This window comes from Eumetopias jubatus, unplaced genomic scaffold (genome assembly GCF_037043125.1).
Source record: "Eumetopias jubatus isolate StellerSeaLion01/CBP00866 unplaced genomic scaffold, mEumJub1_p1.0 scaffold_16, whole genome shotgun sequence".
NCBI lineage: Eukaryota > Metazoa > Chordata > Mammalia > Carnivora > Otariidae > Eumetopias > Eumetopias jubatus.
In genome coordinates, this window is record NW_028274822.1 from 76,343,124 (window position 1) to 76,355,927 (window position 12,804).

The window sequence follows — 12,804 nt, forward strand, 5'->3', positions numbered from 1 at the left end:
CGGTCAGTTAAGCATCTGCCTTTGGCTCAGGTCATGATTTCGGGGTTCTGGGATCCAAGCCCCGAGTCATCTGTCCAGCTGCTCAGTGGGGAGTCTGCTTCTCCCTCTGCCCCTCCCCCCTGCTCCTGCTCTCTCTCAAATAAATAAATACAATCTTAAGAAAAAATAATTGTTTTTGTAGCCACAGGATTGTTGGAGGAATTTCAGGAGATTTTGTGTTCAAAGCACTCAGATAGTGCCTGACATATATAAGCGATGTTAAATGTTAACAATAATCTGTTTCCAAAGAGTAAGCCAGTTTGGTTCCCGGTTCCTTCGCAAAGCACTTGCATCAACCTTCATTTCCCCCAAACCACTCAGAACTCCGCTGCTAACAATGCCCTTGCTTCACTAAAAATAGGAATCATGATAACAGCCAGTGGTTTTTGTGCGTGGCCAAATGCCTGCCACTGCATCAGGTGCTTCACCAACTTCATCTCTCATTTAAACGACGTTAGTAGCCAAGTGTTGCTGTGGAAAGGGAGCTCCTGTTAGTGGCTGCTTGAAGGCAAAACGAAACTCACCCCTCCACTTTGTTGAGGCCCAGCAGTAGCAGCATCGGGTACCATTTGTTGAGGGCTCATCACAAGTTAGTCACCCTGCCAAGTGCATTACTAAGCTCAGGGAATCCTTCCAGGAGTGGCTGCTACAGTCCCTATTTTACTGATAAAGAAACTGAGGCCTAGAGAGGATAGGTAAGTTACTGTTATAGCTCTTTTGGTTCAGGTGGGCCATAATTTACATAACACAGATTTCTGAGGCTAAGGCTTAAAATCAAAAATCACCCCCCCACCCCACCCCGTGAACAGCAAAGATGCCTTGCTTTGGGAAGTAACCAGCCCTAGGCGGGCCTGCTTTGTTCATTCAGTTCCTCAGGTCCAGTTTCCCCAAATCTTGGTATTTCAGAACTTGGTATTTTCGAAAGGGGCTCTGGCAAGTAACAGGAGAACTTCACGCTAAAGATCAGGAACGTCGGGCCCGAAGAGGTGAAGGGAACTGACCCAGGACACACAGTCTGACAGTGGCAAAGCTGGGACTCCGCTGCTCTTTGGCCTGCGCGGCCCAGCTATGGAGCAAACGGGTGAGGGACTTTGGCCAGCACAAGGAAGGGAAGAACCCTGTTCCTCACCTGCGAAATGGGGTCAAGACGGGACCTCCGTGTGGAGTGGCGTGTTCCACCCAGGGGCAGCCACCCAGTGCTGGGAATGCGACAATGGAAAGTGGAGGGAGGGCTGGAGCGCTAGCAGTCCCCGGAGGTGGTGGTGGGAGGGTGTGGTGGAGAGCAGGGGCGGAACTTCGGATGGCAAAGGCGGGAGTTCGAGAATTCGGTCGGGGCTTGGAGATTTAAGGATTTAGATAGGCAGTGGGCGGGGCTTGTGACGCCGAGAATCGGGTTGGGGTCCGCGGGTAGGGCTTCTAGCAGCGGGGCGGGGTTTCGTGGCACCGTTGGGCCAGTTCGGAAGCAAAGGGCGGGGAGGCGGGCTTAGGGAGCCAGGAGGCCGGCTAAGGGTTTGGATGGGGCAGTGGGCGGGCTCAGAGGAGCTGATGTTCCGGTTTTGAGGGGCTCTGGAAGAATCGTTGAGCAGCCGGGCGATGTGGCCCTGCAGAGTCAAGCGGGTCAGTGGGCGGAGCTCTAAGAACGCCGCTCCCGGTTCTGAGGAGCAGCGGGCGTGGCTCAGGAGCGCCCATGGGCGTGGCTCTCCGGCTAGTTGACTAGTGGGCGGTGCGTGTGCTTGGGTACCGCCTTCCTCCGCAGCGAACCGGCATTCCTCGGCGAGACCAGAGGGGGCGCTAACGAGAGTGGGGCATGGAACCAGGGGTGGGAAGCGGGCTTCCCCTTCCGGAAGTGGGCGTGGCGGGCCGCAGCCCGCGGACCCTTTGGTTGGGCGCGGTGCGGCGCGGGGGCGGGGCCTGCGTGCGGCGGCAGAGGCTGTGGCGGCTGCCCGCGCCCCTCCTCCGCGCGGCGCTCAGTGCCAGGCGGGAGGCGGCAGCGGTTAGAGGTTTCGCCCGGCTTTGCAGCGGGGACTTCGGCGGCGGCGGCGGCGCCTCAGGCACCTCGGCCCTGGTGAGCAGCGCGCGCCTGGCGGGACCGCTCGTGAGCGAGCCGGCGGGCCGACCGGTCCTCTCAGCATGTGCCGGCGCGCCGGCTGACAGGAGCCTGCGGGATGTGGAGCAGGGCTCGGTGGAGGGGAGTGGGCTGTGGTGGGAGCGCGCGGGGCGGACCCTTGGTCCGGGGCCCCCCTCCCCCGGCTGGTGTGCAGCGGATTGGAGCAGGGGCTGCTCGCGGGAGGTTCGGGACGGAACCGCTTGGCCTGGGGAGGGTGAACCGGGGTCCCTGGGGGGAGGAGGCTGCCCAGGGGAGGCTTTCGGGGGTTCAGACGCCTCTCGGCGGGGTGAGGAACCGCGGGTCGGGTGGGGCGGAGCTGCCGGGGGAAGGGTTTTAGGGGTTGGGGACCCGCCTGGCTGGGTGGGGTCTGGAGTGGGGAGGGGCTATTCGGGGCTAGGGCGCCGAGCCCCGGGGCGCTGGGCCTGGGGGCGGGGTTTGAGCCGCCCCAGGGAGCCAGTGGGTCGGGGGGTGGGGTGGGCAGGGGCCGGGCTCACGTGGGGCCAGGGCGAGCTGGGGCCCTGCGTGGGAGGGGCGAGGGCGGCGGTCCAGCCTGAGGGTGGCTGGCTGTGGGTGCGAGGCCCCTCCGGGCCCTGAAGATCTAGCTCGGGGGTCGGGAAGGGCGGGGCGCGGCTAGAACTGGAGTAATGTGGGCGGGGGCGGCTTGGGAAGAGGGATGAGCCGGGCGGTGGGAGCGGCGGGCTGGGGGGGCCGGGACTGGAAAGGGGGTTGGGAGAGGAAGAACGGAGCCGGAACGCTGCAGGGTCCGGGGCCTGGAGCATCGGAGTGAACCCGGTGATTCAGAGATGTCCTCCCCTAATAGCGGAGCAGCTGGCGAGGGACGCAGTCAAAAGGAGCGAGGTGCAGGTGGGGCTCCGCTGCGCCTAAATGACTGGGGGTGAGGTCGGATGTAGAGGGTGAAATGCAGCAACCCAGCTCTCCCGCCTGTCCACACAGGCGCGCACACACCAGCCCTCGGTCTCTCAAATGATTTGAATGTGTTGGGGGAAGTGGCAGGCTGCAAGGGAGAGCCGAGAAGAAAGGGGCTTCCTCTTGGAGGGAGGCGCTGGCCCTGCCGTCCTTTTTTGGGAGTGTTCAAAGGGTTTTGATCGCTGGAAAAGGAAACGTAGGCTTTACTGCATCGTGGTTTAGAATCACATCCTATATTTGGCCTTAATGTTGGCTGCCCTTGTTTTGTGGTGTCTGAAGTACTTGCTCTACATGTTGCAAACGTGGGATTCAGTGTGAGAAGCAAATTGCAAGTTGTTCATCTCCCCCAGGATAGGAAGATACAAAGGCCCTTCTTTCCTGTAAGACATTTAAATAGAAATGAATGTAGTGCGTGTTTTTAAATTGGTACTGGGTGGCCAATGCCTTTACTTTTGGTAATAATTATCACAAAATATTAGGCCCTTTTACCGCAGCCGTCCTGCCTGGGATTACATTCTAAAACAGTACTTGTAGGGCTCTTAGTCACTCTATATAATAATGCATTTCATTGTCCTTATCTGGCAGAACTCTCTCCTGACACCAGGGCCTGGTAGAATAGACAAAAACATGATTAAGTATAAGCAGTTGCTTTGTACCGTCTGTTCATTTGTGAAGGCAAATAGATATCTGTTTATATAACTTCACTTTCTGCATTCCCGGTGAAACTGAAGAAATGGGAAAAATCTGTTTTGGATTTGATTTTGTATATAAAACTAACTTGAAGGTAATTTTTATTTTTTTTTTATTTTTTTGAGTGGAGGTACGTTTCAGAGACACAGTGTTAGGATGTGAAGTCTAGTAGTAACCTTTGGGTCTGAGAGGTTGCATAACTACTTGGGGGGGAATTGAAAAAAACAAACAAACGGGGGATTCTGTTAAATGTTAGGCGTCCATGACATGCCGTGTTTTGTGGTAGGGATAGTCATGTGTACTGAGGATTGAACAAAGATTGGTATAAAGGTAGGATACACACCTTTTTGACAAATGCAGAATGTGCCTTATCCATATTTGTTTTTGATTATTCGTGGAAGGTACATTGAAGCCTGATGAATTTTAATGGACACATAGCAGTGAGCTATCACACTGCACACAGCATTGAATTTTTCATGTTCATTTGTTACTTTGCCTACAGATTGCTAATCAGCATTTATGTCTATTTATGTAGTTCAGGATTAGATTCATGGTGGCACATAGTACTTTTTAAACACTGTTGGATTTTTTGATTTACATTTTATGTTTAATGCACCTGTCACTTTTGGGATCCACTCCAGCCATGAGGATGAGAATCACTCCAATGTCTGTGAAATGGAATGTTCAAAAGGGTGAATTATCAGTTCTCAGTTATGTAACTGGGAATGGCAAATTATTTCTTAATTCTTTGATTTGTCACAAACTGGTGTTTTAGAAACAGATTTTTTTTTTAGGATTGTATTTACTTATTTGTCAGAGGGAGAGAGAGCCCAAGAAGGGGAGCAGCAGGCCGAGGGAGAAGCAGGTTCCCCACCAAGCAGGAAGCTGGACTTGGGGCTTGATCCCCGGAGCCCAGGATCATGACCTGAGCTGAAGGCAGATGCTCAACTGACTGAGCCACCCAGACGCCCCTAGAAACAGATACTATTAACTGGACTGTTTCACCTTTGACTTTTTCAGAGGTGGAACAGTAATAAATTTGGGTGCCTCTTGCATATGCAGGGTACAAATCCATGTTTGTTTTCCATTTGGTGACTTCCCTGTGTTACCCTGTTTCTGAGTTATAAAAACTCTTTTTTGACACTTCTCTGTGTTTTTCAACTTAACATGTCTTTCCTGTATTAAAACATGGAAATCTTCATGAATATTTCAGTATGACCTAGTACCTAGAATCAAGTAATAGAATCTCTTTGGGTTTTCTTTGCCCTAGTTTGGATTCTTTAGAATGAGTGAACAAGGTCCTATACTCCTGTTTGAGAGCTTATTTGTATTTCAGTAATGCATAATGGAATCTTTTTTTTTTTGTTTTATAACTGCTTTTTAAGATATAATTCACATACCATACAATTCACCCATGTAAAGTGTACAATTCAGTGGTTTTTATTATATTCACAGAATTGTGCAGTCATCACCACAGTTTTAGAGCATGTTCATCAGTCCAAAAAGAAACCCTATACCCATTAGCGGTCCTCCAACCCCCCTACTCTCCTCCCTCCCCTGCCCTAGGCAGCCACTAACCTATTTTCTGTCTCTGTGGATTTGCCTATTTTGGACTTTTTATATAAATGGGATCATTCAATATGTGGTCTTTTGTGTCTCTTATTAAGTATAAGGGTTTTCAAGGTTTATTTATGTTGTAGAGTGTATCAGTACTATATTCTTTTTTAATGGTCGAATAATACTCCATTGTATGGATATACCGGGTTTTGTTTATCCATTCATCAGTTGATGGACATTTGGGTGTTCTCCCCTTTTGGCTGTTATACATAATGCTGCTATGAACATTCCTGTAAAAGTTTCTATGTGGACTTGTTTTCATTTCTCTTGGGACTTGCTGGGTCATATTGGTTACTCTGTGTTTAACTGTTGGAGGAACTGTCAGACTGTTTTCCAAAGCAGCTGCATCATTTTACAATTCCACTGGCATTGTATAAAGGTTTCAATTTCTCCACATCCTTGTCAACAGTGTTATTCTCTTTTTGACTCCAGCCCTCCTAGGTGGGTGTGAATCATCTCATTGTGGTTTTGATTTGCATTTCCCTGATGGCAAATGATGTCCAGCATCTTCTGAAGTAATTAGCAGACAGTTGTATATTTTCTCTGGAGAAATCTCTATTCAGATGCTTTTCTTATTTTTAAATTGGATTATCCGTTTATTGTTATGAGTTATTTATACATTCTAGATTATATAGTATCTTATTAGGTGTATGATTTGCAAAATTTTTCTCCAATTCTGTGAGTTGCCTTTTCACTTTCTTGATGGTGTCCTTTTAAGCACAAAAGTTTTTAATTTTGGTGAAGTCCAATTTATGAGTAATGGAGTCAGTTGATAATGGAGTTAGAAGTCACTTAGACCTTGGACACCTGGGTGGCTCAGTTGACTAAGCATCTGCCTTTGGCTCAGGTCATGGTCTCAGGGTCCTAGGATTGAGCCTCTCATCAGGCTCCCTGCTCAGCAGGGAACCTGCTTCTCCCCACCCCTACCCCTTCCTCTGCTTGTGCTCTCTTGCTCTCTCTCTCTGTCTCAAATAAATAAATATCTTAAAAAAACAAAAACAAATGTTACTTAGACCTTAAATCACATCCTCATCAATATTTTGGTTCTATAAATTAAAAGCCAACTGTGAAAGGGTTAGGGAAAGATTTAAATTCGTTCTAGATCATAAAGGGTTCATCAGGAACATGTCATTCCCCTGTTTAAATCCTCTGGTGGCTTTTCGCCTCTTGTCTGTGGTTAAACTTCAGGCTTCTTCATGTGGTTGTGGATCAAGGTGTCTCTGATTTCAGCCTGCCTCATCTCTCACTACTCTCCTTCCTATGTTTTCATCTCTGTTGCCACTTCCTGAAACTTCCAGCCTTCAAATCTTGTGATGAATTTACTAATACCCGCCCCGCCCCCCCATCTGCTGAATCCCACTTGTCCTTTGGGATCCTCCATGAAACCTCATCCCTGCAGGCAGACATTGTCCTTGTCGTCACACATCAGACATTCATCACTACTGTCTGCTACGGGGAAATGGACCTGAACTTGAGCTTACTGTCTGAAAGGCGCCTTCCATAGAAGGCAGAATGTGAGACAGAAGTTCCTATGGAAGGCAGACCAAGATTCCCTTGCTCACAGCTTGGTCTCAAGTGTCTTTTGGGTTATTTGCTGAATGAAGGATTATTGAAGTTAATTGGAAAGATCTTGAGGTCAGTGGGTTTCTCTGATGATTATTTACCTCTTTGTTGCCTGTGTTAAAGTAACATGAAATACAGGGGCGATTCCCCATCTGTCTTTCTGGTACCCAAGTCCAGCTCTTGCCAAAAAATTGCTCAGATGTAAAACCGAGCGTTTGAAACATTTTCCCAAGGGCAGAACCTTCTCATCCAGGTTCTTTCCCCCTAATGAACAGTGATGACTGGTGCACAGCCTTCTCAGTAGGACAGATGGCCAGGGAACAGTTTTAGTTTGGTATGATTTAGCCACACCAAAGGCATCAGGCCAGTCCTGATGGTACTGAGTCGGTCAGTCCTGGAACCACCCCTGTGTACACCTGATGACGGGTGTAAACTGGGTTTTCAGGGCACACACCTTCTTGCCTTTCATTCTTTGGTTCATGTTCTCTTGCTTCTCTCAGAGCGTCTGACTCTAGTAGTCTTTAGTTATGTTTTGTGCTCCTATATTCACTCTTAATAGTTTCATTAAAATACTCCAGTTAAGCATTTTCTTTTTTTTTTTTAAGATTTATTTATTTAGAGAGAGGGAGAGAGAGAGAGTGCCAGAGTGGGAGGGAGAGAGAGAACCTCAAGCAGACTCCATGCTGAGCATGGATCCTGATGTGGGGCTCGATCTCACGACCCCAAGGTCATGACCGAGCTGAAATCAAGAATTGGACGCTCAACTGACTGAGCCACCCAGGCTCCCCCAGTTAGTATCTTGAGAATTAGGAGAGACCAGTTGGCCATTTGGGAACATTTCTTTTTTTGTGTGTTCATTGAAGTGGTTGGATTATGGTAAGGTAGTAAAGAAAAGAAAAATAAATTTCAAATTTCTTCATCCCTTTAGGCTCAATGAGCCATCCCTACTTTTTTGCAGGTTCTTGCTCTAAGAGAGTCTTATATTTAGAGAAACTGAGGCAATAAAAGGTGCAGGCGTTTAGAGCTAGACTGAGCTGGGTTTCACTCTTGGCTCCACTTCTTAATAGCTGTGACTGCCAGTTACCCCACCTCCCAGAGCCCGCCTTCTCTTCTGTAGTGTAGGGGTGCTGATGGTGCCTTGCTGGGCTGTCGAGTAGACTATGAATAAATTTGTGTTCCCTCTGTCATCACTCTTAATGTCTGTTAATGAATGGAACTGGGGAGAATCAAAGAGAGTAAGTTTAATACATTTTATTTCTGAAATTAGGTTATTAATGTATGGATTTCCACTCCCACCTCAGCATTTTAGACTCCAAATCAAAGTTGAATTACTGAAGAGGGGGAAAATGTCTAATTTTAGGTTAGGAGGATAACATTAAAGATGAGGCAGGGTTTTGTTTTGTTTTTGCCTTCTATCTGAATTAGAAATGTCTGTTTAGACAAGCTTCTCTTATTCAGACCTCCATTGTATTCAATCTGTCTGTATATTTTAAGGAAAAATGTTTAGTTCCTGGAAGAGATCGATACCTTTTTAGGGTTTGGAAAGAGATTGCACTGCGGTGCTTGAGACCCTCATCTGGTTATAATGTGAATGGCAGTGTTGTGATAAACTAACGTTCTGTGTGGGAAAGAGCCTCAGTAGCTACATGGGATGTTAAATTGGGCCTGTCATTTAAATTTCACATTAATAACAAAAATGGTTCCTCCTCTTTGCCACAGTAAAGAGAAATTAAGTCAAATTAATGCAAAGGTCAGAGTGAGAGAAAGTGGAATACAGATGGATATAGGGGGGCTTATATTTTGTATGACTGAAGGCAGTAATTTCACAATACATATCCTCCCCCTCTGGTCATGAAATTGCCTACATTAATTATGAAAATGGATCATATATAGCACCAGTATCTTACTACCTTTTTAAGAATGTATCATTTTAGGGTGTTTGGGAGATTATTTCTCAATTCCAGAGTTCCTCATTCTTTTTTTTTTTTTTTTAAGATTTTATTTATTTGTCAGAGAGCGAGAGAGCAGAAGCAGGGGAAGCAGCAGGGAGAGGGAGAGGGAGAAGCAGGTTTCCGCTGAGCAGAGAGCCGGATTCACGTGGCTCCATCCCAGGACCCCAGGATCATGACCTGAGCCAAAGGCCAATGCTTAACTGACTGAGCCACCCAGGCGCCCCCAGAGGTCTTCATTCTTGACTATCCATGAGGATCAGCTGTAGACCTTTATAAATAACATCTGCCTGGGCTTGTGCTCCCTGGTGATTCTGAATCACAGCCGGAGCGGAAAGTACCTTGTTGGTTTATTCCTCTTAACAGTTGAAGGGACTATTGTCATAGGAATATGAGAGACTTGCCCAAGATCAGGAACTTAACTGTTCCATCCCTCTTCCCCCAACTGCCTTCCACCTCCTTCCATGTGTCTTGTGAAATTCATTTTTAGAGTTGGTTATGTTGATTTATAGTGTCTTGTGAATTTTTTTTTTTTAAACAGTGTGAACCTGATGGACTTTCTCTTTTTAGTCCTTGACCGAATGCACCAGCTCCCTCTTAACCTTCCACCATGGTCTTTTGCCAGATTACTCACAGTTTGCCTCTTCGGTTTATCACTGCTATCAGTAGTTTGTACCAATGTTTGTGTCTTTTCTCAACATCTTTAGATTGTGCATGTATTTATTTACACTATGAAGATTGGTCCAGAATTTCAGGTTTTTTTAGATGCATTTTTGGGGAACTTAAAAATACACTGAATCTCTTGGATAAGCCTTTGGTAGATTTGATTTCTTAGTTTTAACGTAAAAAATCCCTTTTTATTTCCTCAATCTTATACTCTGACCGTTAGTAAACAGTGGTTGTAGGTGTTTATCTCAAAAGTTTCAAAGACCAATTAACAATGCAAAGGTGCCTTTGCATTTTGTCTTGCCAGAATAATCGGCACTATTAGACCATATGCATATGAAAATGCTAATTTTGACAGGAGCAACATGCTGGGTACTGGAACTACACAGATTGTAACAGGCATAGTGAAAACCCCTTAGGATTAGCAGAAGTTGATCACAGCTTCACAGTATGATCATTCTGGCTCCACGGGACCAAGACAGACTGGGAATCTGGGCACAGGGCAGTTTGGTGCAAGAGCCTTCTTTGCCCCATTATGGAGTCAGATGCGTGTCCCATATTCTGAGAACTGCTGAGGTCTTCATCCTGAATGAACAGAGATGTAGTTTTTCAGTTTTGTGAAAGGCCGTAAACATGTGGGAAAGGAAGTGTTGGGAGAGTGCAGCCTTTGAGGGGGTATTTTCCACTCTTGATATTGTAGGGCTTCTTGACGGAATTCACAAAGCACCTCCTCCTTAGGACAAATGTTTAATCACCATTGTTTGCTTACTTCATATGAAAGATACTTAAATTCCTTTCCATAACGGTCAAGCATTCTTTTCTAGTTAAAGATTCTAATTCCTTTCATTCTTAGGAACTTAAAGAATTGAGCCTGACTTACAAATATAAAAACTCAGATGCTGCGTGTGTGTGACCAAGAAACACATGTAAACTTGGGCTGTCCTCTCCCTTAAGCGGAAGGATTTATTGGGAGACCCGTCACTTTACAAGCTAGGTGGTGAATTAATTTTGTGGTTAGCAGTGTCTTTAGCTTAACATTGTCATCCTAGTTTTTCTTGGCAAGCAAGAGAGGGGTCTCAGCCAAGGAGTGCAGGCCGTAGCTCTTTCGGGTGGTATTTAATAGGATGCATGTTGTCTGTTTTAGAAATAGAGTCATCTTAGGCTTTTTCTCTTATCCGAGCCATTGCTGCTTCACAGTGCTACTGTAGGAAAAGATAAGTTAGAAGTTTTTGGTTCTTTTAGTACTCTGAGTTTCATTTTGTTCTTACACTGCATAGAGATACCTGGCATGCAACTGGGCTGAAATTGTCAAGTGGAACAAATAATATGTGTCACCTGCAAGGGATGGTTGTGAAGCATGTGGTTTTCTAAGACTGAATGGTTGAGAGCCCAGATACAGTTTCTGTTTTGCAGGCACTGGGTACATTCAGTCCTCGCCCCAGAGTTGTGTTCCAAAGTTGAACTCAGTTATTTGAAACTCAGATGGCATTTATGGTATAGATTCAGTATTCTAGGTGGTGGGTGGTAAGTTCCCAGCCTAGACTGAAGAAATCTGTTTAATTTTCAGCACAGGTTTTTCACCTTTTAATGGTGATAGTGGAGTTCTGTGAAACAGAGGAAAGGAACCATGTTCTACCCCCACCAGCCTATCCTGGCATCTGGTGGCCTCCTGCCCCGGCAACCCTCCACAGGCTTCATCCTCCTTCATTTGAAGCTTTGACTCCCCTGGTTAAGCTGATCTCCCTCAAGATAGTAAAGCAAATGGTTCAAATTCATTTCTACTAATGTGTTCCTGGATGGCCACAGTCACTACTAGGCCACCACTGTTAATCAGTGCTAGGATGACTGTGGGCTCTAATTATATTATTTTCCTCACATTCCTTTAGCCTTTCAGAGATACAATATTAATATTTTTATTGTTGTTAATTTTTTTTTTTTTTAAGAGAGTGCAGAGTGGGGAGAGGGAGAGAGAATCTTAAGCATGTTCCACACTGAGCGTGGAGCCAGACTCGGGGCTTGATCTCATGACCCTGAGATCATGACCTGAGCTGAAATCAAGAGTCAGACGCTTAACCAACTGAACCACCCAGGCACCCCAATATTAATACTTTTAAAAAGGAATATTCCTATTAATAGATCATCTCTCTGAAATTTTGGCATTCAGTTAGCGCAACAAGGTTTCAAGGGGAAAGTTGAACTAAGACGTGGGATCAGGGAGAGCCCATATAGAGAGGCTAGCTCTTGATACCTGGAATCAGGAAGAAGCCTTGCCTGCTTTTGAAAAGTTCTTCCTGTTACCTCTAAAACAGTTAATCTGCTAAGTTTTTTTTCTTTCCTGAAATATTCATGGTCCCTTTTTCTTTCTCTTTCCTTTTGGAAACTGCTCTTGAAAGGGTATTAAGTTTTAGCAATGACTTGGTTTTTCTGACCTTTGAGAAATGGATCAGGGCAGGGTAATGTCTGTAAATTGGGTCGGCTTGTACTGGCCAGAGCTAGGCACTGGTCTCTATATTTCTAGTCCCTTATAAACTCTTACCAAAAGCCCCTTCAAACAATGAGAAATAATTGACCTCTCTTTTTTGTTGTTGCCTCTTTGAAGGGTTTGGATTGTTTGGTTTCCAAGAACTCATTCAAACATTTTTATGTATTAAGTATTTTATTTGCTTTTAAAATGTGTAATAGTTTAAAAAATGTTACAAGCTTCCTCTAGTCCTCAAGTGTATAACTCCTGTTTTTGTTTTTGTTTTTGTTTTTTTAAGTAATATCTATGCCTAATGTGGGGCTCAAACTTATAACCCTGAGATCAAGAGTCGTGTCTCTACTGACAGAGCCATCCAGGTGCCCCTAAAGTGTATAATTCTCGATACTGAATTCCATGTGGGGACTGAGCTCCGTGGGAGTTGAGAGGACAAGGTGTTGGAGAGTCAGTATCTATGGGACATGGGGTTGAGGCCCTAAGGGTGTATAAAATAGCACTTGGCTGATTTGGAACAGGTGTAATAGAGGAGGAGTAGTTTAAGATGGATAGAGGAAATGGCCCAGATTGTGGGAAGTCATGGTAATAGAATATATATTCTATGTATGTAAAATATAAATGTAGTTTAGATATGGAGTTACAAAGGTAAATGAAAATGTAATTGTGAGTGTCACTAGTGTTAATGATTTCTCTGCTAATATGAATTATATTTTGGGTTAAATGAGTAGAAATTTAAAAATAAATATCTGTATGGAATTAATTTTCATTTT

General features: G+C 45.6%; 1 protein-coding gene across 2 annotated transcripts in view; it reads left to right on the forward strand.

Moving 5' to 3' along the window:
• Positions 1 to 2,006: 2,006 nt before the first annotated feature.
• CORO1C (coronin 1C) overlaps positions 2,007 to 12,804 on the forward strand; it is a 74,129-nt gene continuing 63,331 nt past the window's right edge. Inside the window, exon 1 of one of the 2 annotated variants that reach the window (XM_028116597.2) lies at positions 2,007 to 2,104. The gene's annotated coding sequence lies outside the window, so the exon portion shown is untranslated. Of the gene's footprint in view, positions 2,105 to 2,988; positions 3,011 to 12,804 lie in introns of those variants that run through there. The other variant, XM_028116595.2, reaches the window with a different exon arrangement.